This window comes from Schistocerca gregaria, unplaced genomic scaffold, assembly GCF_023897955.1.
Source record: "Schistocerca gregaria isolate iqSchGreg1 unplaced genomic scaffold, iqSchGreg1.2 ptg000891l, whole genome shotgun sequence".
Classification (NCBI taxonomy): Eukaryota; Metazoa; Arthropoda; class Insecta; order Orthoptera; family Acrididae; genus Schistocerca; species Schistocerca gregaria.
In genome coordinates, this window is record NW_026062252.1 from 13,330 (window position 1) to 32,754 (window position 19,425).

A 19,425-nucleotide genomic window follows, 5' to 3' on the forward strand; every position below is an offset into this window, starting at 1 on the left:
GTGTTGCGGCGCACGCACGCGACGACTCTTGCCAAAGGACGCGAAATGTGCGTAGAGACGCTGTCTGGATGCGCTCGCCTACCCCGTAATGCGCCTGCTGCTGCGACCACCTTCAGCCGCCGCCGACAGGCGGGAAGCAGACACAGCGCGGCGTGCGCGGAAGAAAACCGTGCGGTGGTGGTGTAATGGTCAGCATAGTTGCCTTCCAAGCAGTTGATCCGGGTTCGATTCCCGGCCACCGCAGCCTGCGTTTTACTTCTGCGTATGAGTACTTTTGCCACGCGTCATTAAATTAATGTTTCTTTCCTCCTCTTACTGGCTGCAGGCCACCCTATATTGTGTGCGTCGATTCCGCTTGAGTCTCGACTTGTCTCGACTTTGCTCGGCTGACGCGAGAGCTGACGCTCTCCAATCGGCCTATATCAGAAGGACAAGCACGCGAAACGACTGAGAGAGGTATGGCGAGGCGGGCACAACATTACTTATGCCTCAAGTAAAGACCTGCTGCCTGTTATCGTGCATTGTGTGATTTTACATGTTCTGTCAGACAAATTCAGTTTTATTACTAGCACATTTCTTTTTTTCTTTGTTGAAAATTTTACAACACGCTCCTTCATTTCACTGTGGCCGCACGGCGCGACTTGGCATACCGAGAGGCAAAACGTGGCGCCAGTGCCCTAGACCGAATAGCGCTGCAGCTCCGAAACCGACGAGAAAAGAGAAATACGAATTGAAACTGTCGGCAGCGCCCTGTGTTCGCAGGCGGTCACCCGCCCAAGCACTGACAACGCCCAGCGTCGCGCAGTAGCGGTGATCGGACGACAAACTGTGTGTTCAGCGTGCTGTGACCTGTGAAGTGTTTTAGCGCGTCCCGACAAGTCGCTTTCGGGTCCCCTATCAGCTCCCACACAATGTGACGATTTCTTTGTCACCATACTTGCCCGGGGAAATCGGCGTTGCCTTTTTGAAGTAGTAAAATCGAAGTGGCCCGTGGGGGGATCGAACCCACGACCTTCGCGTTATTAGCACGACGCTCTAACCAACTGAGCTAACGGGCCTCGGTGCACTCCGTCTTCCAGCGCTTAGACGGAGTGGCTCTGCGTATTTACAGGTAACATTTCTATGGTAGCAGTCCAACAGTGGACCAGGGTCTCTTCTCCCTTTATTCCGCTGCTCGTAGTAATTTCATTGCGTGCCCGTTTCTCTCGACTGTTTTCAGCTCACGTTTATGAACCAGTAGCTATAACGCGAGGAGGACGTGAAACAGCATTTCGCAGGGTCCAAACTTGTCGTGATTTGTTCCGAAAAAATTACATTCCGGTACCGGGAATCGAACCCGGGCCTCCTGGGTGAAAGCCAGGTATCCTAGCCACTAGACCACACCGGACGCGCACGCTTATTTTTGGGGTTTACACCCCCTCCACTGGCTTTCCGTGTCGCACTTTCCCTGTTTGCGAGCATCTTTTCGCTCTCCCATGCCGAGGCGCGCATGGCAAAAGTCACAGTCCGTTGCTTTTGGCCTCGTTGTTACAGGGGTAGGAGGAAAAGCAAAGCTGTGAGTAGTAATATTTATTTACTTATTTCGCAAGTAAAGACCTGCAGCCTGTCATTATATAGCAGGTCATACACTGTGTGACTTTACATGTTATATCATACGAAATTCAGTTTTATTACTAGTACATTTTTTCTTGAAAATTTCACAAAAGAACTGCAAGTAGTAATAACGGGAAGTAAGCATTTTCACGCTGAGTTGTTGAAGCCTTATGGATAACAAACTACAAGCTGTTTTGCTCCTTCGCAACCCCAGAGCCGTCAATTTAGCTGTGAACGGAAGTAAATTAAATGCCCCGGGTGAGGATCGAACTCACGACCTTAAGATTATGAGACTTACGCGCTGCCTACTGCGCTACCGAGGCACGTGATGGCCAAACCTTCTGGAATCTCGGCAAGTAGCAAATACTAGTGGTAGAGAGTCTGCACTTGCTGGCTCATTTCTTCTGTTACTACACGTGCATTCCCGGCGCTGCAGGCAACTTGCGATGATAGGCCGACGCCAGTATGCACAATAGCACGCAGGAGTCCAAACGAGAAGACGTGCGCGCTGCGTGTTTGGTTGTTTCCACACGGAATCCCGCGGTTCATTCTCGTGGCCCACGCACTTCGAGTGCGAAGGACACGCAGCTCCACTATCGGGGAAAAAACAAAATGATGCATCGGCCGGGAATCGAACCCGGGCCGCCCGCGTGGCAGGCGAGCATTCTACCACTGAACCACCGATGCTCAGCTAGTTTGCAGCTTCCTTGTGCTTTCCGCGGCAGACGTCTGAAGGGAAAGTGGGACTGCCGTCCAGCGCCGTGGCATCCTCTCGAGAGAATGCTACAAACGCTGAATCCTGCGCTGCACTGCTTAAAAATGACGCCCGAACGCGATCGTCTAAGTAGTGTTGCGGCGCACGCACGCGACGACTCTTGCCAAAGGACGCGAAATGTGCGTAGAGACGCTGTCTGGATGCGCTCGCCTACCCCGTAATGCGCCTGCTGCTGCGACCACCTTCAGCCGCCGCCGACAGGCGGGAAGCAGACACAGCGCGGCGTGCGCGGAAGAAAACCGTGCGGTGGTGGTGTAATGGTCAGCATAGTTGCCTTCCAAGCAGTTGATCCGGGTTCGATTCCCGGCCACCGCAGCCTGCGTTTTACTTCTGCGTATGAGTACTTTTGCCACGCGTCATTAAATTAATGTTTCTTTCCTCCTCTTACTGGCTGCAGGCCACCCTATATTGTGTGCGTCGATTCCGCTTGAGTCTCGACTTGTCTCGACTTTGCTCGGCTGACGCGAGAGCTGACGCTCTCCAATCGGCCTATATCAGAAGGACAAGCACGCGAAACGACTGAGAGAGGTATGGCGAGGCGGGCACAACATTACTTATGCCTCAAGTAAAGACCTGCTGCCTGTTATCGTGCATTGTGTGATTTTACATGTTCTGTCAGACAAATTCAGTTTTATTACTAGCACATTTCTTTTTTTCTTTGTTGAAAATTTTACAACACGCTCCTTCATTTCACTGTGGCCGCACGGCGCGACTTGGCATACCGAGAGGCAAAACGTGGCGCCAGTGCCCTAGACCGAATAGCGCTGCAGCTCCGAAACCGACGAGAAAAGAGAAATACGAATTGAAACTGTCGGCAGCGCCCTGTGTTCGCAGGCGGTCACCCGCCCAAGCACTGACAACGCCCAGCGTCGCGCAGTAGCGGTGATCGGACGACAAACTGTGTGTTCAGCGTGCTGTGACCTGTGAAGTGTTTTAGCGCGTCCCGACAAGTCGCTTTCGGGTCCCCTATCAGCTCCCACACAATGTGACGATTTCTTTGTCACCATACTTGCCCGGGGAAATCGGCGTTGCCTTTTTGAAGTAGTAAAATCGAAGTGGCCCGTGGGGGGATCGAACCCACGACCTTCGCGTTATTAGCACGACGCTCTAACCAACTGAGCTAACGGGCCTCGGTGCACTCCGTCTTCCAGCGCTTAGACGGAGTGGCTCTGCGTATTTACAGGTAACATTTCTATGGTAGCAGTCCAACAGTGGACCAGGGTCTCTTCTCCCTTTATTCCGCTGCTCGTAGTAATTTCATTGCGTGCCCGTTTCTCTCGACTGTTTTCAGCTCACGTTTATGAACCAGTAGCTATAACGCGAGGAGGACGTGAAACAGCATTTCGCAGGGTCCAAACTTGTCGTGATTTGTTCCGAAAAAATTACATTCCGGTACCGGGAATCGAACCCGGGCCTCCTGGGTGAAAGCCAGGTATCCTAGCCACTAGACCACACCGGACGCGCACGCTTATTTTTGGGGTTTACACCCCCTCCACTGGCTTTCCGTGTCGCACTTTCCCTGTTTGCGAGCATCTTTTCGCTCTCCCATGCCGAGGCGCGCATGGCAAAAGTCACAGTCCGTTGCTTTTGGCCTCGTTGTTACAGGGGTAGGAGGAAAAGCAAAGCTGTGAGTAGTAATATTTATTTACTTATTTCGCAAGTAAAGACCTGCAGCCTGTCATTATATAGCAGGTCATACACTGTGTGACTTTACATGTTATATCATACGAAATTCAGTTTTATTACTAGTACATTTTTTCTTGAAAATTTCACAAAAGAACTGCAAGTAGTAATAACGGGAAGTAAGCATTTTCACGCTGAGTTGTTGAAGCCTTATGGATAACAAACTACAAGCTGTTTTGCTCCTTCGCAACCCCAGAGCCGTCAATTTAGCTGTGAACGGAAGTAAATTAAATGCCCCGGGTGAGGATCGAACTCACGACCTTAAGATTATGAGACTTACGCGCTGCCTACTGCGCTACCGAGGCACGTGATGGCCAAACCTTCTGGAATCTCGGCAAGTAGCAAATACTAGTGGTAGAGAGTCTGCACTTGCTGGCTCATTTCTTCTGTTACTACACGTGCATTCCCGGCGCTGCAGGCAACTTGCGATGATAGGCCGACGCCAGTATGCACAATAGCACGCAGGAGTCCAAACGAGAAGACGTGCGCGCTGCGTGTTTGGTTGTTTCCACACGGAATCCCGCGGTTCATTCTCGTGGCCCACGCACTTCGAGTGCGAAGGACACGCAGCTCCACTATCGGGGAAAAAACAAAATGATGCATCGGCCGGGAATCGAACCCGGGCCGCCCGCGTGGCAGGCGAGCATTCTACCACTGAACCACCGATGCTCAGCTAGTTTGCAGCTTCCTTGTGCTTTCCGCGGCAGACGTCTGAAGGGAAAGTGGGACTGCCGTCCAGCGCCGTGGCATCCTCTCGAGAGAATGCTACAAACGCTGAATCCTGCGCTGCACTGCTTAAAAATGACGCCCGAACGCGATCGTCTAAGTAGTGTTGCGGCGCACGCACGCGACGACTCTTGCCAAAGGACGCGAAATGTGCGTAGAGACGCTGTCTGGATGCGCTCGCCTACCCCGTAATGCGCCTGCTGCTGCGACCACCTTCAGCCGCCGCCGACAGGCGGGAAGCAGACACAGCGCGGCGTGCGCGGAAGAAAACCGTGCGGTGGTGGTGTAATGGTCAGCATAGTTGCCTTCCAAGCAGTTGATCCGGGTTCGATTCCCGGCCACCGCAGCCTGCGTTTTACTTCTGCGTATGAGTACTTTTGCCACGCGTCATTAAATTAATGTTTCTTTCCTCCTCTTACTGGCTGCAGGCCACCCTATATTGTGTGCGTCGATTCCGCTTGAGTCTCGACTTGTCTCGACTTTGCTCGGCTGACGCGAGAGCTGACGCTCTCCAATCGGCCTATATCAGAAGGACAAGCACGCGAAACGACTGAGAGAGGTATGGCGAGGCGGGCACAACATTACTTATGCCTCAAGTAAAGACCTGCTGCCTGTTATCGTGCATTGTGTGATTTTACATGTTCTGTCAGACAAATTCAGTTTTATTACTAGCACATTTCTTTTTTTCTTTGTTGAAAATTTTACAACACGCTCCTTCATTTCACTGTGGCCGCACGGCGCGACTTGGCATACCGAGAGGCAAAACGTGGCGCCAGTGCCCTAGACCGAATAGCGCTGCAGCTCCGAAACCGACGAGAAAAGAGAAATACGAATTGAAACTGTCGGCAGCGCCCTGTGTTCGCAGGCGGTCACCCGCCCAAGCACTGACAACGCCCAGCGTCGCGCAGTAGCGGTGATCGGACGACAAACTGTGTGTTCAGCGTGCTGTGACCTGTGAAGTGTTTTAGCGCGTCCCGACAAGTCGCTTTCGGGTCCCCTATCAGCTCCCACACAATGTGACGATTTCTTTGTCACCATACTTGCCCGGGGAAATCGGCGTTGCCTTTTTGAAGTAGTAAAATCGAAGTGGCCCGTGGGGGGATCGAACCCACGACCTTCGCGTTATTAGCACGACGCTCTAACCAACTGAGCTAACGGGCCTCGGTGCACTCCGTCTTCCAGCGCTTAGACGGAGTGGCTCTGCGTATTTACAGGTAACATTTCTATGGTAGCAGTCCAACAGTGGACCAGGGTCTCTTCTCCCTTTATTCCGCTGCTCGTAGTAATTTCATTGCGTGCCCGTTTCTCTCGACTGTTTTCAGCTCACGTTTATGAACCAGTAGCTATAACGCGAGGAGGACGTGAAACAGCATTTCGCAGGGTCCAAACTTGTCGTGATTTGTTCCGAAAAAATTACATTCCGGTACCGGGAATCGAACCCGGGCCTCCTGGGTGAAAGCCAGGTATCCTAGCCACTAGACCACACCGGACGCGCACGCTTATTTTTGGGGTTTACACCCCCTCCACTGGCTTTCCGTGTCGCACTTTCCCTGTTTGCGAGCATCTTTTCGCTCTCCCATGCCGAGGCGCGCATGGCAAAAGTCACAGTCCGTTGCTTTTGGCCTCGTTGTTACAGGGGTAGGAGGAAAAGCAAAGCTGTGAGTAGTAATATTTATTTACTTATTTCGCAAGTAAAGACCTGCAGCCTGTCATTATATAGCAGGTCATACACTGTGTGACTTTACATGTTATATCATACGAAATTCAGTTTTATTACTAGTACATTTTTTCTTGAAAATTTCACAAAAGAACTGCAAGTAGTAATAACGGGAAGTAAGCATTTTCACGCTGAGTTGTTGAAGCCTTATGGATAACAAACTACAAGCTGTTTTGCTCCTTCGCAACCCCAGAGCCGTCAATTTAGCTGTGAACGTAAGTAAATTAAATGCCCCGGGTGAGGATCGAACTCACGACCTTAAGATTATGAGACTTACGCGCTGCCTACTGCGCTACCGAGGCGCTGCCTACTGCCAAACCTTCTGGAATCTCGGCAAGTAGCAAATACTAGTGGTAGAGAGTCTGCACTTGCTGGCTCATTTCTTCTGTTACTACACGTGCATTCCCGGCGCTGCAGGCAACTTGCGATGATAGGCCGACGCCAGTATGCACAATAGCACGCAGGAGTCCAAACGAGAAGACGTGCGCGCTGCGTGTTTGGTTGTTTCCACACGGAATCCCGCGGTTCATTCTCGTGGCCCACGCACTTCGAGTGCGAAGGACACGCAGCTCCACTATCGGGGAAAAAACAAAATGATGCATCGGCCGGGAATCGAACCCGGGCCGCCCGCGTGGCAGGCGAGCATTCTACCACTGAACCACCGATGCTCAGCTAGTTTGCAGCTTCCTTGTGCTTTCCGCGGCAGACGTCTGAAGGGAAAGTGGGACTGCCGTCCAGCGCCGTGGCATCCTCTCGAGAGAATGCTACAAACGCTGAATCCTGCGCTGCACTGCTTAAAAATGACGCCCGAACGCGATCGTCTAAGTAGTGTTGCGGCGCACGCACGCGACGACTCTTGCCAAAGGACGCGAAATGTGCGTAGAGACGCTGTCTGGATGCGCTCGCCTACCCCGTAATGCGCCTGCTGCTGCGACCACCTTCAGCCGCCGCCGACAGGCGGGAAGCAGACACAGCGCGGCGTGCGCGGAAGAAAACCGTGCGGTGGTGGTGTAATGGTCAGCATAGTTGCCTTCCAAGCAGTTGATCCGGGTTCGATTCCCGGCCACCGCAGCCTGCGTTTTACTTCTGCGTATGAGTACTTTTGCCACGCGTCATTAAATTAATGTTTCTTTCCTCCTCTTACTGGCTGCAGGCCACCCTATATTGTGTGCGTCGATTCCGCTTGAGTCTCGACTTGTCTCGACTTTGCTCGGCTGACGCGAGAGCTGACGCTCTCCAATCGGCCTATATCAGAAGGACAAGCACGCGAAACGACTGAGAGAGGTATGGCGAGGCGGGCACAACATTACTTATGCCTCAAGTAAAGACCTGCTGCCTGTTATCGTGCATTGTGTGATTTTACATGTTCTGTCAGACAAATTCAGTTTTATTACTAGCACATTTCTTTTTTTCTTTGTTGAAAATTTTACAACACGCTCCTTCATTTCACTGTGGCCGCACGGCGCGACTTGGCATACCGAGAGGCAAAACGTGGCGCCAGTGCCCTAGACCGAATAGCGCTGCAGCTCCGAAACCGACGAGAAAAGAGAAATACGAATTGAAACTGTCGGCAGCGCCCTGTGTTCGCAGGCGGTCACCCGCCCAAGCACTGACAACGCCCAGCGTCGCGCAGTAGCGGTGATCGGACGACAAACTGTGTGTTCAGCGTGCTGTGACCTGTGAAGTGTTTTAGCGCGTCCCGACAAGTCGCTTTCGGGTCCCCTATCAGCTCCCACACAATGTGACGATTTCTTTGTCACCATACTTGCCCGGGGAAATCGGCGTTGCCTTTTTGAAGTAGTAAAATCGAAGTGGCCCGTGGGGGGATCGAACCCACGACCTTCGCGTTATTAGCACGACGCTCTAACCAACTGAGCTAACGGGCCTCGGTGCACTCCGTCTTCCAGCGCTTAGACGGAGTGGCTCTGCGTATTTACAGGTAACATTTCTATGGTAGCAGTCCAACAGTGGACCAGGGTCTCTTCTCCCTTTATTCCGCTGCTCGTAGTAATTTCATTGCGTGCCCGTTTCTCTCGACTGTTTTCAGCTCACGTTTATGAACCAGTAGCTATAACGCGAGGAGGACGTGAAACAGCATTTCGCAGGGTCCAAACTTGTCGTGATTTGTTCCGAAAAAATTACATTCCGGTACCGGGAATCGAACCCGGGCCTCCTGGGTGAAAGCCAGGTATCCTAGCCACTAGACCACACCGGACGCGCACGCTTATTTTTGGGGTTTACACCCCCTCCACTGGCTTTCCGTGTCGCACTTTCCCTGTTTGCGAGCATCTTTTCGCTCTCCCATGCCGAGGCGCGCATGGCAAAAGTCACAGTCCGTTGCTTTTGGCCTCGTTGTTACAGGGGTAGGAGGAAAAGCAAAGCTGTGAGTAGTAATATTTATTTACTTATTTCGCAAGTAAAGACCTGCAGCCTGTCATTATATAGCAGGTCATACACTGTGTGACTTTACATGTTATATCATACGAAATTCAGTTTTATTACTAGTACATTTTTTCTTGAAAATTTCACAAAAGAACTGCAAGTAGTAATAACGGGAAGTAAGCATTTTCACGCTGAGTTGTTGAAGCCTTATGGATAACAAACTACAAGCTGTTTTGCTCCTTCGCAACCCCAGAGCCGTCAATTTAGCTGTGAACGGAAGTAAATTAAATGCCCCGGGTGAGGATCGAACTCACGACCTTAAGATTATGAGACTTACGCGCTGCCTACTGCGCTACCGAGGCACGTGATGGCCAAACCTTCTGGAATCTCGGCAAGTAGCAAATACTAGTGGTAGAGAGTCTGCACTTGCTGGCTCATTTCTTCTGTTACTACACGTGCATTCCCGGCGCTGCAGGCAACTTGCGATGATAGGCCGACGCCAGTATGCACAATAGCACGCAGGAGTCCAAACGAGAAGACGTGCGCGCTGCGTGTTTGGTTGTTTCCACACGGAATCCCGCGGTTCATTCTCGTGGCCCACGCACTTCGAGTGCGAAGGACACGCAGCTCCACTATCGGGGAAAAAACAAAATGATGCATCGGCCGGGAATCGAACCCGGGCCGCCCGCGTGGCAGGCGAGCATTCTACCACTGAACCACCGATGCTCAGCTAGTTTGCAGCTTCCTTGTGCTTTCCGCGGCAGACGTCTGAAGGGAAAGTGGGACTGCCGTCCAGCGCCGTGGCATCCTCTCGAGAGAATGCTACAAACGCTGAATCCTGCGCTGCACTGCTTAAAAATGACGCCCGAACGCGATCGTCTAAGTAGTGTTGCGGCGCACGCACGCGACGACTCTTGCCAAAGGACGCGAAATGTGCGTAGAGACGCTGTCTGGATGCGCTCGCCTACCCCGTAATGCGCCTGCTGCTGCGACCACCTTCAGCCGCCGCCGACAGGCGGGAAGCAGACACAGCGCGGCGTGCGCGGAAGAAAACCGTGCGGTGGTGGTGTAATGGTCAGCATAGTTGCCTTCCAAGCAGTTGATCCGGGTTCGATTCCCGGCCACCGCAGCCTGCGTTTTACTTCTGCGTATGAGTACTTTTGCCACGCGTCATTAAATTAATGTTTCTTTCCTCCTCTTACTGGCTGCAGGCCACCCTATATTGTGTGCGTCGATTCCGCTTGAGTCTCGACTTGTCTCGACTTTGCTCGGCTGACGCGAGAGCTGACGCTCTCCAATCGGCCTATATCAGAAGGACAAGCACGCGAAACGACTGAGAGAGGTATGGCGAGGCGGGCACAACATTACTTATGCCTCAAGTAAAGACCTGCTGCCTGTTATCGTGCATTGTGTGATTTTACATGTTCTGTCAGACAAATTCAGTTTTATTACTAGCACATTTCTTTTTTTCTTTGTTGAAAATTTTACAACACGCTCCTTCATTTCACTGTGGCCGCACGGCGCGACTTGGCATACCGAGAGGCAAAACGTGGCGCCAGTGCCCTAGACCGAATAGCGCTGCAGCTCCGAAACCGACGAGAAAAGAGAAATACGAATTGAAACTGTCGGCAGCGCCCTGTGTTCGCAGGCGGTCACCCGCCCAAGCACTGACAACGCCCAGCGTCGCGCAGTAGCGGTGATCGGACGACAAACTGTGTGTTCAGCGTGCTGTGACCTGTGAAGTGTTTTAGCGCGTCCCGACAAGTCGCTTTCGGGTCCCCTATCAGCTCCCACACAATGTGACGATTTCTTTGTCACCATACTTGCCCGGGGAAATCGGCGTTGCCTTTTTGAAGTAGTAAAATCGAAGTGGCCCGTGGGGGGATCGAACCCACGACCTTCGCGTTATTAGCACGACGCTCTAACCAACTGAGCTAACGGGCCTCGGTGCACTCCGTCTTCCAGCGCTTAGACGGAGTGGCTCTGCGTATTTACAGGTAACATTTCTATGGTAGCAGTCCAACAGTGGACCAGGGTCTCTTCTCCCTTTATTCCGCTGCTCGTAGTAATTTCATTGCGTGCCCGTTTCTCTCGACTGTTTTCAGCTCACGTTTATGAACCAGTAGCTATAACGCGAGGAGGACGTGAAACAGCATTTCGCAGGGTCCAAACTTGTCGTGATTTGTTCCGAAAAAATTACATTCCGGTACCGGGAATCGAACCCGGGCCTCCTGGGTGAAAGCCAGGTATCCTAGCCACTAGACCACACCGGACGCGCACGCTTATTTTTGGGGTTTACACCCCCTCCACTGGCTTTCCGTGTCGCACTTTCCCTGTTTGCGAGCATCTTTTCGCTCTCCCATGCCGAGGCGCGCATGGCAAAAGTCACAGTCCGTTGCTTTTGGCCTCGTTGTTACAGGGGTAGGAGGAAAAGCAAAGCTGTGAGTAGTAATATTTATTTACTTATTTCGCAAGTAAAGACCTGCAGCCTGTCATTATATAGCAGGTCATACACTGTGTGACTTTACATGTTATATCATACGAAATTCAGTTTTATTACTAGTACATTTTTTCTTGAAAATTTCACAAAAGAACTGCAAGTAGTAATAACGGGAAGTAAGCATTTTCACGCTGAGTTGTTGAAGCCTTATGGATAACAAACTACAAGCTGTTTTGCTCCTTCGCAAGCCCAGAGCCGTCAATTTAGCTGTGAACGGAAGTAAATTAAATGCCCCGGGTGAGGATCGAACTCACGACCTTAAGATTATGAGACTTACGCGCTGCCTACTGCGCTACCGAGGCACGTGATGGCCAAACCTTCTGGAATCTCGGCAAGTAGCAAATACTAGTGGTAGAGAGTCTGCACTTGCTGGCTCATTTCTTCTGTTACTACACGTGCATTCCCGGCGCTGCAGGCAACTTGCGATGATAGGCCGACGCCAGTATGCACAATAGCACGCAGGAGTCCAAACGAGAAGACGTGCGCGCTGCGTGTTTGGTTGTTTCCACACGGAATCCCGCGGTTCATTCTCGTGGCCCACGCACTTCGAGTGCGAAGGACACGCAGCTCCACTATCGGGGAAAAAACAAAATGATGCATCGGCCGGGAATCGAACCCGGGCCGCCCGCGTGGCAGGCGAGCATTCTACCACTGAACCACCGATGCTCAGCTAGTTTGCAGCTTCCTTGTGCTTTCCGCGGCAGACGTCTGAAGGGAAAGTGGGACTGCCGTCCAGCGCCGTGGCATCCTCTCGAGAGAATGCTACAAACGCTGAATCCTGCGCTGCACTGCTTAAAAATGACGCCCGAACGCGATCGTCTAAGTAGTGTTGCGGCGCACGCACGCGACGACTCTTGCCAAAGGACGCGAAATGTGCGTAGAGACGCTGTCTGGATGCGCTCGCCTACCCCGTAATGCGCCTGCTGCTGCGACCACCTTCAGCCGCCGCCGACAGGCGGGAAGCAGACACAGCGCGGCGTGCGCGGAAGAAAACCGTGCGGTGGTGGTGTAATGGTCAGCATAGTTGCCTTCCAAGCAGTTGATCCGGGTTCGATTCCCGGCCACCGCAGCCTGCGTTTTACTTCTGCGTATGAGTACTTTTGCCACGCGTCATTAAATTAATGTTTCTTTCCTCCTCTTACTGGCTGCAGGCCACCCTATATTGTGTGCGTCGATTCCGCTTGAGTCTCGACTTGTCTCGACTTTGCTCGGCTGACGCGAGAGCTGACGCTCTCCAATCGGCCTATATCAGAAGGACAAGCACGCGAAACGACTGAGAGAGGTATGGCGAGGCGGGCACAACATTACTTATGCCTCAAGTAAAGACCTGCTGCCTGTTATCGTGCATTGTGTGATTTTACATGTTCTGTCAGACAAATTCAGTTTTATTACTAGCACATTTCTTTTTTTCTTTGTTGAAAATTTTACAACACGCTCCTTCATTTCACTGTGGCCGCACGGCGCGACTTGGCATACCGAGAGGCAAAACGTGGCGCCAGTGCCCTAGACCGAATAGCGCTGCAGCTCCGAAACCGACGAGAAAAGAGAAATACGAATTGAAACTGTCGGCAGCGCCCTGTGTTCGCAGGCGGTCACCCGCCCAAGCACTGACAACGCCCAGCGTCGCGCAGTAGCGGTGATCGGACGACAAACTGTGTGTTCAGCGTGCTGTGACCTGTGAAGTGTTTTAGCGCGTCCCGACAAGTCGCTTTCGGGTCCCCTATCAGCTCCCACACAATGTGACGATTTCTTTGTCACCATACTTGCCCGGGGAAATCGGCGTTGCCTTTTTGAAGTAGTAAAATCGAAGTGGCCCGTGGGGGGATCGAACCCACGACCTTCGCGTTATTAGCACGACGCTCTAACCAACTGAGCTAACGGGCCTCGGTGCACTCCGTCTTCCAGCGCTTAGACGGAGTGGCTCTGCGTATTTACAGGTAACATTTCTATGGTAGCAGTCCAACAGTGGACCAGGGTCTCTTCTCCCTTTATTCCGCTGCTCGTAGTAATTTCATTGCGTGCCCGTTTCTCTCGACTGTTTTCAGCTCACGTTTATGAACCAGTAGCTATAACGCGAGGAGGACGTGAAACAGCATTTCGCAGGGTCCAAACTTGTCGTGATTTGTTCCGAAAAAATTACATTCCGGTACCGGGAATCGAACCCGGGCCTCCTGGGTGAAAGCCAGGTATCCTAGCCACTAGACCACACCGGACGCGCACGCTTATTTTTGGGGTTTACACCCCCTCCACTGGCTTTCCGTGTCGCACTTTCCCTGTTTGCGAGCATCTTTTCGCTCTCCCATGCCGAGGCGCGCATGGCAAAAGTCACAGTCCGTTGCTTTTGGCCTCGTTGTTACAGGGGTAGGAGGAAAAGCAAAGCTGTGAGTAGTAATATTTATTTACTTATTTCGCAAGTAAAGACCTGCAGCCTGTCATTATATAGCAGGTCATACACTGTGTGACTTTACATGTTATATCATACGAAATTCAGTTTTATTACTAGTACATTTTTTCTTGAAAATTTCACAAAAGAACTGCAAGTAGTAATAACGGGAAGTAAGCATTTTCACGCTGAGTTGTTGAAGCCTTATGGATAACAAACTACAAGCTGTTTTGCTCCTTCGCAAGCCCAGAGCCGTCAATTTAGCTGTGAACGGAAGTAAATTAAATGCCCCGGGTGAGGATCGAACTCACGACCTTAAGATTATGAGACTTACGCGCTGCCTACTGCGCTACCGAGGCACGTGATGGCCAAACCTTCTGGAATCTCGGCAAGTAGCAAATACTAGTGGTAGAGAGTCTGCACTTGCTGGCTCATTTCTTCTGTTACTACACGTGCATTCCCGGCGCTGCAGGCAACTTGCGATGATAGGCCGACGCCAGTATGCACAATAGCACGCAGGAGTCCAAACGAGAAGACGTGCGCGCTGCGTGTTTGGTTGTTTCCACACGGAATCCCGCGGTTCATTCTCGTGGCCCACGCACTTCGAGTGCGAAGGACACGCAGCTCCACTATCGGGGAAAAAACAAAATGATGCATCGGCCGGGAATCGAACCCGGGCCGCCCGCGTGGCAGGCGAGCATTCTACCACTGAACCACCGATGCTCAGCTAGTTTGCAGCTTCCTTGTGCTTTCCGCGGCAGACGTCTGAAGGGAAAGTGGGACTGCCGTCCAGCGCCGTGGCATCCTCTCGAGAGAATGCTACAAACGCTGAATCCTGCGCTGCACTGCTTAAAAATGACGCCCGAACGCGATCGTCTAAGTAGTGTTGCGGCGCACGCACGCGACGACTCTTGCCAAAGGACGCGAAATGTGCGTAGAGACGCTGTCTGGATGCGCTCGCCTACCCCGTAATGCGCCTGCTGCTGCGACCACCTTCAGCCGCCGCCGACAGGCGGGAAGCAGACACAGCGCGGCGTGCGCGGAAGAAAACCGTGCGGTGGTGGTGTAATGGTCAGCATAGTTGCCTTCCAAGCAGTTGATCCGGGTTCGATTCCCGGCCACCGCAGCCTGCGTTTTACTTCTGCGTATGAGTACTTTTGCCACGCGTCATTAAATTAATGTTTCTTTCCTCCTCTTACTGGCTGCAGGCCACCCTATATTGTGTGCGTCGATTCCGCTTGAGTCTCGACTTGTCTCGACTTTGCTCGGCTGACGCGAGAGCTGACGCTCTCCAATCGGCCTATATCAGAAGGACAAGCACGCGAAACGACTGAGAGAGGTATGGCGAGGCGGGCACAACATTACTTATGCCTCAAGTAAAGACCTGCTGCCTGTTATCGTGCATTGTGTGATTTTACATGTTCTGTCAGACAAATTCAGTTTTATTACTAGCACATTTCTTTTTTTCTTTGTTGAAAATTTTACAACACGCTCCTTCATTTCACTGTGGCCGCACGGCGCGACTTGGCATACCGAGAGGCAAAACGTGGCGCCAGTGCCCTAGACCGAATAGCGCTGCAGCTCCGAAACCGACGAGAAAAGAGAAATACGAATTGAAACTGTCGGCAGCGCCCTGTGTTCGCAGGCGGTCACCCGCCCAAGCACTGACAACGCCCAGCGTCGCGCAGTAGCGGTGATCGGACGACAAACTGTGTGTTCAGCGTGCTGTGACCTGTGAAGTGTTTTAGCGCGTCCCGACAAGTCGCTTTCGGGTCCCCTATCAGCTCCCACACAATGTGACGATTTCTTTGTCACCATACTTGCCCGGGGAAATCGGCGTTGCCTTTTTGAAGTAGTAAAATCGAAGTGGCCCGTGGGGGGATCGAACCCACGACCTTCGCGTTATTAGCACGACGCTCTAACCAACTGAGCTAACGGGCCTCGGTGCACTCCGTCTTCCAGCGCTTAGACGGAGTGGCTCTGCGTATTTACAGGTAACATTTCTATGGTAGCAGTCCAACAGTGGACCAGGGTCTCTTCTCCCTTTATTCCGCTGCTCGTAGTAATTTCATTGCGTGCCCGTTTCTCTCGACTGTTTTCAGCTCACGTTTATGAACCAGTAGCTATAACGCGAGGAGGACGTGAAACAGCATTTCGCAGGGTCCAAACTTGTCGTGATTTGTTCCGAAAAAATTACATTCCGGTACCGGGAATCGAACCCGGGCCTCCTGGGTGAAAGCCAGGTATCCTAGCCACTAGACCACACCGGACGCGCACGCTTATTTTTGGGGTTTACACCCCCTCCACTGGCTTTCCGTGTCGCACTTTCCCTGTTTGCGAGCATCTTTTCGCTCTCCCATGCCGAGGCGCGCATGGCAAAAGTCACAGTCCGTTGCTTTTGGCCTCGTTGTTACAGGGGTAGGAGGAAAAGCAAAGCTGTGAGTAGTAATATTTATTTACTTATTTCGCAAGTAAAGACCTGCAGCCTGTCATTATATAGCAGGTCATACACTGTGTGACTTTACATGTTATATCATACGAAATTCAGTTTTATTACTAGTACATTTTTTCTTGAAAATTTCACAAAAGAACTGCAAGTAGTAATAACGGGAAGTAAGCATTTTCACGCTGAGTTGTTGAAGCCTTATGGATAACAAACTACAAGCTGTTTTGCTCCTTCGCAAGCCCAGAGCCGTCAATTTAGCTGTGAACGGAAGTAAATTAAATGCCCCGGGTGAGGATCGAACTCACGACCTTAAGATTATGAGACTTACGCGCTGCCTACTGCGCTACCGAGGCACGTGATGGCCAAACCTTCTGGAATCTCGGCAAGTAGCAAATACTAGTGGTAGAGAGTCTGCACTTGCTGGCTCATTTCTTCTGTTACTACACGTGCATTCCCGGCGCTGCAGGCAACTTGCGATGATAGGCCGACGCCAGTATGCACAATAGCACGCAGGAGTCCAAACGAGAAGACGTGCGCGCTGCGTGTTTGGTTGTTTCCACACGGAATCCCGCGGTTCATTCTCGTGGCCCACGCACTTCGAGTGCGAAGGACACGCAGCTCCACTATCGGGGAAAAAACAAAATGATGCATCGGCCGGGAATCGAACCCGGGCCGCCCGCGTGGCAGGCGAGCATTCTACCACTGAACCACCGATGCTCAGCTAGTTTGCAGCTTCCTTGTGCTTTCCGCGGCAGACGTCTGAAGGGAAAGTGGGACTGCCGTCCAGCGCCGTGGCATCCTCTCGAGAGAATGCTACAAACGCTGAATCCTGCGCTGCACTGCTTAAAAATGACGCCCGAACGCGATCGTCTAAGTAGTGTTGCGGCGCACGCACGCGACGACTCTTGCCAAAGGACGCGAAATGTGCGTAGAGACGCTGTCTGGATGCGCTCGCCTACCCCGTAATGCGCCTGCTGCTGCGACCACCTTCAGCCGCCGCCGACAGGCGGGAAGCAGACACAGCGCGGCGTGCGCGGAAGAAAACCGTGCGGTGGTGGTGTAATGGTCAGCATAGTTGCCTTCCAAGCAGTTGATCCGGGTTCGATTCCCGGCCACCGCAGCCTGCGTTTTACTTCTGCGTATGAGTACTTTTGCCACGCGTCATTAAATTAATGTTTCTTTCCTCCTCTTACTGGCTGCAGGCCACCCTATATTGTGTGCGTCGATTCCGCTTGAGTCTCGACTTGTCTCGACTTTGCTCGGCTGACGCGAGAGCTGACGCTCTCCAATCGGCCTATATCAGAAGGACAAGCACGCGAAACGACTGAGAGAGGTATGGCGAGGCGGGCACAACATTACTTATGCCTCAAGTAAAGACCTGCTGCCTGTTATCGTGCATTGTGTGATTTTACATGTTCTGTCAGACAAATTCAGTTTTATTACTAGCACATTTCTTTTTTTCTTTGTTGAAAATTTTACAACACGCTCCTTCATTTCACTGTGGCCGCACGGCGCGACTTGGCATACCGAGAGGCAAAACGTGGCGCCAGTGCCCTAGACCGAATAGCGCTGCAGCTCCGAAACCGACGAGAAAAGAGAAATACGAATTGAAACTGTCGGCAGCGCCCTGTGTTCGCAGGCGGTCACCCGCCCAAGCACTGACAACGCCCAGCGTCGCGCAGTAGCGGTGATCGGACGACAAACTGTGTGTTCAGCGTGCTGTGACCTGTGAAGTGTTTTAGCGCGTCCCGACAAGTCGCTTTCGGGTCCCCTATCAGCTCCCACACAATGTGACGATTTCTTTGTCACCATACTTGCCCGGGGAAATCGGCGTTGCCTTTTTGAAGTAGTAAAATCGAAGTGGCCCGTGGGGGGATCGAACCCACGACCTTCGCGTTATTAGCACGACGCTCTAACCAACTGAGCTAACGGGCCTCGGTGCACTCCGTCTTCCAGCGCTTAGACGGAGTGGCTCTGCGTATTTACAGGTAACATTTCTATGGTAGCAGTCCAACAGTGGACCAGGGTCTCTTCTCCCTTTATTCCGCTGCTCGTAGTAATTTCATTGCGTGCCCGTTTCTCTCGACTGTTTTCAGCTCACGTTTATGAACCAGTAGCTATAACGCGAGGAGGACGTGAAACAGCATTTCGCAGGGTCCAAACTTGTCGTGATTTGTTCCGAAAAAATTACATTCCGGTACCGGGAATCGAACCCGGGCCTCCTGGGTGAAAGCCAGGTATCCTAGCCACTAGACCACACCGGACGCGCACGCTTATTTTTGGGGTTTACACCCCCTCCACTGGCTTTCCGTGTCGCACTTTCCCTGTTTGCGAGCATCTTTTCGCTCTCCCATGCCGAGGCGCGCATGGCAAAAGTCACAGTCCGTTGCTTTTGGCCTCGTTGTTACAGGGGTAGGAGGAAAAGCAAAGCTGTGAGTAGTAATATTTATTTACTTATTTCGCAAGTAAAGACCTGCAGCCTGTCATTATATAGCAGGTCATACACTGTGTGACTTTACATGTTATATCATACGAAATTCAGTTTTATTACTAGTACATTTTTTCTTGAAAATTTCACAAAAGAACTGCAAGTAGTAATAACGGGAAGTAAGCATTTTCACGCTGAGTTGTTGAAGCCTTATGGATAACAAACTACAAGCTGTTTTGCTCCTTCGCAACCCCAGAGCCGTCAATTTAGCTGTGAACGGAAGTAAATTAAATGCCCCGGGTGAGGATCGAACTCACGACCTTAAGATTATGAGACTTACGCGCTGCCTACTGCGCTACCGAGGCACGTGATGGCCAAACCTTCTGGAATCTCGGCAAGTAGCAAATACTAGTGGTAGAGAGTCTGCACTTGCTGGCTCATTTCTTCTGTTACTACACGTGCATTCCCGGCGCTGCAGGCAACTTGCGATGATAGGCCGACGCCAGTATGCACAATAGCACGCAGGAGTCCAAACGAGAAGACGTGCGCGCTGCGTGTTTGGTTGTTTCCACACGGAATCCCGCGGTTCATTCTCGTGGCCCACGCACTTCGAGTGCGAAGGACACGCAGCTCCACTATCGGGGAAAAAACAAAATGATGCATCGGCCGGGAATCGAACCCGGGCCGCCCGCGTGGCAGGCGAGCATTCTACCACTGAACCACCGATGCTCAGCTAGTTTGCAGCTTCCTTGTGCTTTCCGCGGCAGACGTCTGAAGGGAAAGTGGGACTGC

The 19,425-nt window shown here is 52.0% G+C and overlaps 40 non-coding genes across 40 annotated transcripts; 8 read left to right on the forward strand and 32 right to left on the reverse strand.

The window, feature by feature from the left end:
- Nucleotides 1–171: 171 nt before the first annotated feature.
- Nucleotides 172–243, forward strand: Trnag-ucc (transfer RNA glycine (anticodon UCC)). Its single transcript has one exon. It is a non-coding gene; the product is annotated as a tRNA-Gly (tRNA).
- Nucleotides 244–984: 741 nt separating this feature from the next.
- On the reverse strand, nucleotides 985–1,058 carry Trnai-aau (transfer RNA isoleucine (anticodon AAU)). Its single transcript has one exon. It is a non-coding gene; the product is annotated as a tRNA-Ile (tRNA).
- A 257-nt stretch (nucleotides 1,059–1,315) lies between these two features.
- Trnae-uuc (transfer RNA glutamic acid (anticodon UUC)) lies at nucleotides 1,316–1,387 on the reverse strand. The gene has a single exon. It is a non-coding gene; the product is annotated as a tRNA-Glu (tRNA).
- A 456-nt stretch (nucleotides 1,388–1,843) lies between these two features.
- Trnam-cau (transfer RNA methionine (anticodon CAU)) lies at nucleotides 1,844–1,916 on the reverse strand. The gene has a single exon. It is a non-coding gene; the product is annotated as a tRNA-Met (tRNA).
- A 293-nt stretch (nucleotides 1,917–2,209) lies between these two features.
- On the reverse strand, nucleotides 2,210–2,280 carry Trnag-gcc (transfer RNA glycine (anticodon GCC)). Its single transcript has one exon. It is a non-coding gene; the product is annotated as a tRNA-Gly (tRNA).
- A 331-nt stretch (nucleotides 2,281–2,611) lies between these two features.
- Nucleotides 2,612–2,683, forward strand: Trnag-ucc (transfer RNA glycine (anticodon UCC)). Its single transcript has one exon. It is a non-coding gene; the product is annotated as a tRNA-Gly (tRNA).
- Nucleotides 2,684–3,424: 741 nt separating this feature from the next.
- Nucleotides 3,425–3,498, reverse strand: Trnai-aau (transfer RNA isoleucine (anticodon AAU)). The gene has a single exon. It is a non-coding gene; the product is annotated as a tRNA-Ile (tRNA).
- A 257-nt stretch (nucleotides 3,499–3,755) lies between these two features.
- Nucleotides 3,756–3,827, reverse strand: Trnae-uuc (transfer RNA glutamic acid (anticodon UUC)). The gene has a single exon. It is a non-coding gene; the product is annotated as a tRNA-Glu (tRNA).
- A 456-nt stretch (nucleotides 3,828–4,283) lies between these two features.
- On the reverse strand, nucleotides 4,284–4,356 carry Trnam-cau (transfer RNA methionine (anticodon CAU)). Its single transcript has one exon. It is a non-coding gene; the product is annotated as a tRNA-Met (tRNA).
- Nucleotides 4,357–4,649: 293 nt separating this feature from the next.
- Nucleotides 4,650–4,720, reverse strand: Trnag-gcc (transfer RNA glycine (anticodon GCC)). Its single transcript has one exon. It is a non-coding gene; the product is annotated as a tRNA-Gly (tRNA).
- Nucleotides 4,721–5,051: 331 nt separating this feature from the next.
- Nucleotides 5,052–5,123, forward strand: Trnag-ucc (transfer RNA glycine (anticodon UCC)). Its single transcript has one exon. It is a non-coding gene; the product is annotated as a tRNA-Gly (tRNA).
- A 741-nt stretch (nucleotides 5,124–5,864) lies between these two features.
- On the reverse strand, nucleotides 5,865–5,938 carry Trnai-aau (transfer RNA isoleucine (anticodon AAU)). Its single transcript has one exon. It is a non-coding gene; the product is annotated as a tRNA-Ile (tRNA).
- Nucleotides 5,939–6,195: 257 nt separating this feature from the next.
- Nucleotides 6,196–6,267, reverse strand: Trnae-uuc (transfer RNA glutamic acid (anticodon UUC)). Its single transcript has one exon. It is a non-coding gene; the product is annotated as a tRNA-Glu (tRNA).
- Nucleotides 6,268–6,723: 456 nt separating this feature from the next.
- Nucleotides 6,724–6,796, reverse strand: Trnam-cau (transfer RNA methionine (anticodon CAU)). The gene has a single exon. It is a non-coding gene; the product is annotated as a tRNA-Met (tRNA).
- Nucleotides 6,797–7,091: 295 nt separating this feature from the next.
- Nucleotides 7,092–7,162, reverse strand: Trnag-gcc (transfer RNA glycine (anticodon GCC)). Its single transcript has one exon. It is a non-coding gene; the product is annotated as a tRNA-Gly (tRNA).
- A 331-nt stretch (nucleotides 7,163–7,493) lies between these two features.
- Nucleotides 7,494–7,565, forward strand: Trnag-ucc (transfer RNA glycine (anticodon UCC)). The gene has a single exon. It is a non-coding gene; the product is annotated as a tRNA-Gly (tRNA).
- A 741-nt stretch (nucleotides 7,566–8,306) lies between these two features.
- Trnai-aau (transfer RNA isoleucine (anticodon AAU)) lies at nucleotides 8,307–8,380 on the reverse strand. Its single transcript has one exon. It is a non-coding gene; the product is annotated as a tRNA-Ile (tRNA).
- A 257-nt stretch (nucleotides 8,381–8,637) lies between these two features.
- Nucleotides 8,638–8,709, reverse strand: Trnae-uuc (transfer RNA glutamic acid (anticodon UUC)). The gene has a single exon. It is a non-coding gene; the product is annotated as a tRNA-Glu (tRNA).
- A 456-nt stretch (nucleotides 8,710–9,165) lies between these two features.
- Trnam-cau (transfer RNA methionine (anticodon CAU)) lies at nucleotides 9,166–9,238 on the reverse strand. Its single transcript has one exon. It is a non-coding gene; the product is annotated as a tRNA-Met (tRNA).
- A 293-nt stretch (nucleotides 9,239–9,531) lies between these two features.
- Nucleotides 9,532–9,602, reverse strand: Trnag-gcc (transfer RNA glycine (anticodon GCC)). Its single transcript has one exon. It is a non-coding gene; the product is annotated as a tRNA-Gly (tRNA).
- A 331-nt stretch (nucleotides 9,603–9,933) lies between these two features.
- Nucleotides 9,934–10,005, forward strand: Trnag-ucc (transfer RNA glycine (anticodon UCC)). Its single transcript has one exon. It is a non-coding gene; the product is annotated as a tRNA-Gly (tRNA).
- Nucleotides 10,006–10,746: 741 nt separating this feature from the next.
- Nucleotides 10,747–10,820, reverse strand: Trnai-aau (transfer RNA isoleucine (anticodon AAU)). Its single transcript has one exon. It is a non-coding gene; the product is annotated as a tRNA-Ile (tRNA).
- A 257-nt stretch (nucleotides 10,821–11,077) lies between these two features.
- On the reverse strand, nucleotides 11,078–11,149 carry Trnae-uuc (transfer RNA glutamic acid (anticodon UUC)). The gene has a single exon. It is a non-coding gene; the product is annotated as a tRNA-Glu (tRNA).
- Nucleotides 11,150–11,605: 456 nt separating this feature from the next.
- Trnam-cau (transfer RNA methionine (anticodon CAU)) lies at nucleotides 11,606–11,678 on the reverse strand. Its single transcript has one exon. It is a non-coding gene; the product is annotated as a tRNA-Met (tRNA).
- Nucleotides 11,679–11,971: 293 nt separating this feature from the next.
- Nucleotides 11,972–12,042, reverse strand: Trnag-gcc (transfer RNA glycine (anticodon GCC)). Its single transcript has one exon. It is a non-coding gene; the product is annotated as a tRNA-Gly (tRNA).
- A 331-nt stretch (nucleotides 12,043–12,373) lies between these two features.
- On the forward strand, nucleotides 12,374–12,445 carry Trnag-ucc (transfer RNA glycine (anticodon UCC)). The gene has a single exon. It is a non-coding gene; the product is annotated as a tRNA-Gly (tRNA).
- Nucleotides 12,446–13,186: 741 nt separating this feature from the next.
- Nucleotides 13,187–13,260, reverse strand: Trnai-aau (transfer RNA isoleucine (anticodon AAU)). The gene has a single exon. It is a non-coding gene; the product is annotated as a tRNA-Ile (tRNA).
- A 257-nt stretch (nucleotides 13,261–13,517) lies between these two features.
- On the reverse strand, nucleotides 13,518–13,589 carry Trnae-uuc (transfer RNA glutamic acid (anticodon UUC)). The gene has a single exon. It is a non-coding gene; the product is annotated as a tRNA-Glu (tRNA).
- Nucleotides 13,590–14,045: 456 nt separating this feature from the next.
- On the reverse strand, nucleotides 14,046–14,118 carry Trnam-cau (transfer RNA methionine (anticodon CAU)). The gene has a single exon. It is a non-coding gene; the product is annotated as a tRNA-Met (tRNA).
- A 293-nt stretch (nucleotides 14,119–14,411) lies between these two features.
- On the reverse strand, nucleotides 14,412–14,482 carry Trnag-gcc (transfer RNA glycine (anticodon GCC)). Its single transcript has one exon. It is a non-coding gene; the product is annotated as a tRNA-Gly (tRNA).
- A 331-nt stretch (nucleotides 14,483–14,813) lies between these two features.
- On the forward strand, nucleotides 14,814–14,885 carry Trnag-ucc (transfer RNA glycine (anticodon UCC)). Its single transcript has one exon. It is a non-coding gene; the product is annotated as a tRNA-Gly (tRNA).
- A 741-nt stretch (nucleotides 14,886–15,626) lies between these two features.
- Nucleotides 15,627–15,700, reverse strand: Trnai-aau (transfer RNA isoleucine (anticodon AAU)). The gene has a single exon. It is a non-coding gene; the product is annotated as a tRNA-Ile (tRNA).
- Nucleotides 15,701–15,957: 257 nt separating this feature from the next.
- On the reverse strand, nucleotides 15,958–16,029 carry Trnae-uuc (transfer RNA glutamic acid (anticodon UUC)). The gene has a single exon. It is a non-coding gene; the product is annotated as a tRNA-Glu (tRNA).
- Nucleotides 16,030–16,485: 456 nt separating this feature from the next.
- Nucleotides 16,486–16,558, reverse strand: Trnam-cau (transfer RNA methionine (anticodon CAU)). Its single transcript has one exon. It is a non-coding gene; the product is annotated as a tRNA-Met (tRNA).
- Nucleotides 16,559–16,851: 293 nt separating this feature from the next.
- On the reverse strand, nucleotides 16,852–16,922 carry Trnag-gcc (transfer RNA glycine (anticodon GCC)). Its single transcript has one exon. It is a non-coding gene; the product is annotated as a tRNA-Gly (tRNA).
- Nucleotides 16,923–17,253: 331 nt separating this feature from the next.
- On the forward strand, nucleotides 17,254–17,325 carry Trnag-ucc (transfer RNA glycine (anticodon UCC)). Its single transcript has one exon. It is a non-coding gene; the product is annotated as a tRNA-Gly (tRNA).
- A 741-nt stretch (nucleotides 17,326–18,066) lies between these two features.
- Trnai-aau (transfer RNA isoleucine (anticodon AAU)) lies at nucleotides 18,067–18,140 on the reverse strand. Its single transcript has one exon. It is a non-coding gene; the product is annotated as a tRNA-Ile (tRNA).
- A 257-nt stretch (nucleotides 18,141–18,397) lies between these two features.
- Trnae-uuc (transfer RNA glutamic acid (anticodon UUC)) lies at nucleotides 18,398–18,469 on the reverse strand. The gene has a single exon. It is a non-coding gene; the product is annotated as a tRNA-Glu (tRNA).
- Nucleotides 18,470–18,925: 456 nt separating this feature from the next.
- Trnam-cau (transfer RNA methionine (anticodon CAU)) lies at nucleotides 18,926–18,998 on the reverse strand. The gene has a single exon. It is a non-coding gene; the product is annotated as a tRNA-Met (tRNA).
- Nucleotides 18,999–19,291: 293 nt separating this feature from the next.
- Nucleotides 19,292–19,362, reverse strand: Trnag-gcc (transfer RNA glycine (anticodon GCC)). The gene has a single exon. It is a non-coding gene; the product is annotated as a tRNA-Gly (tRNA).
- Nucleotides 19,363–19,425: the final 63 nt, after the last annotated feature.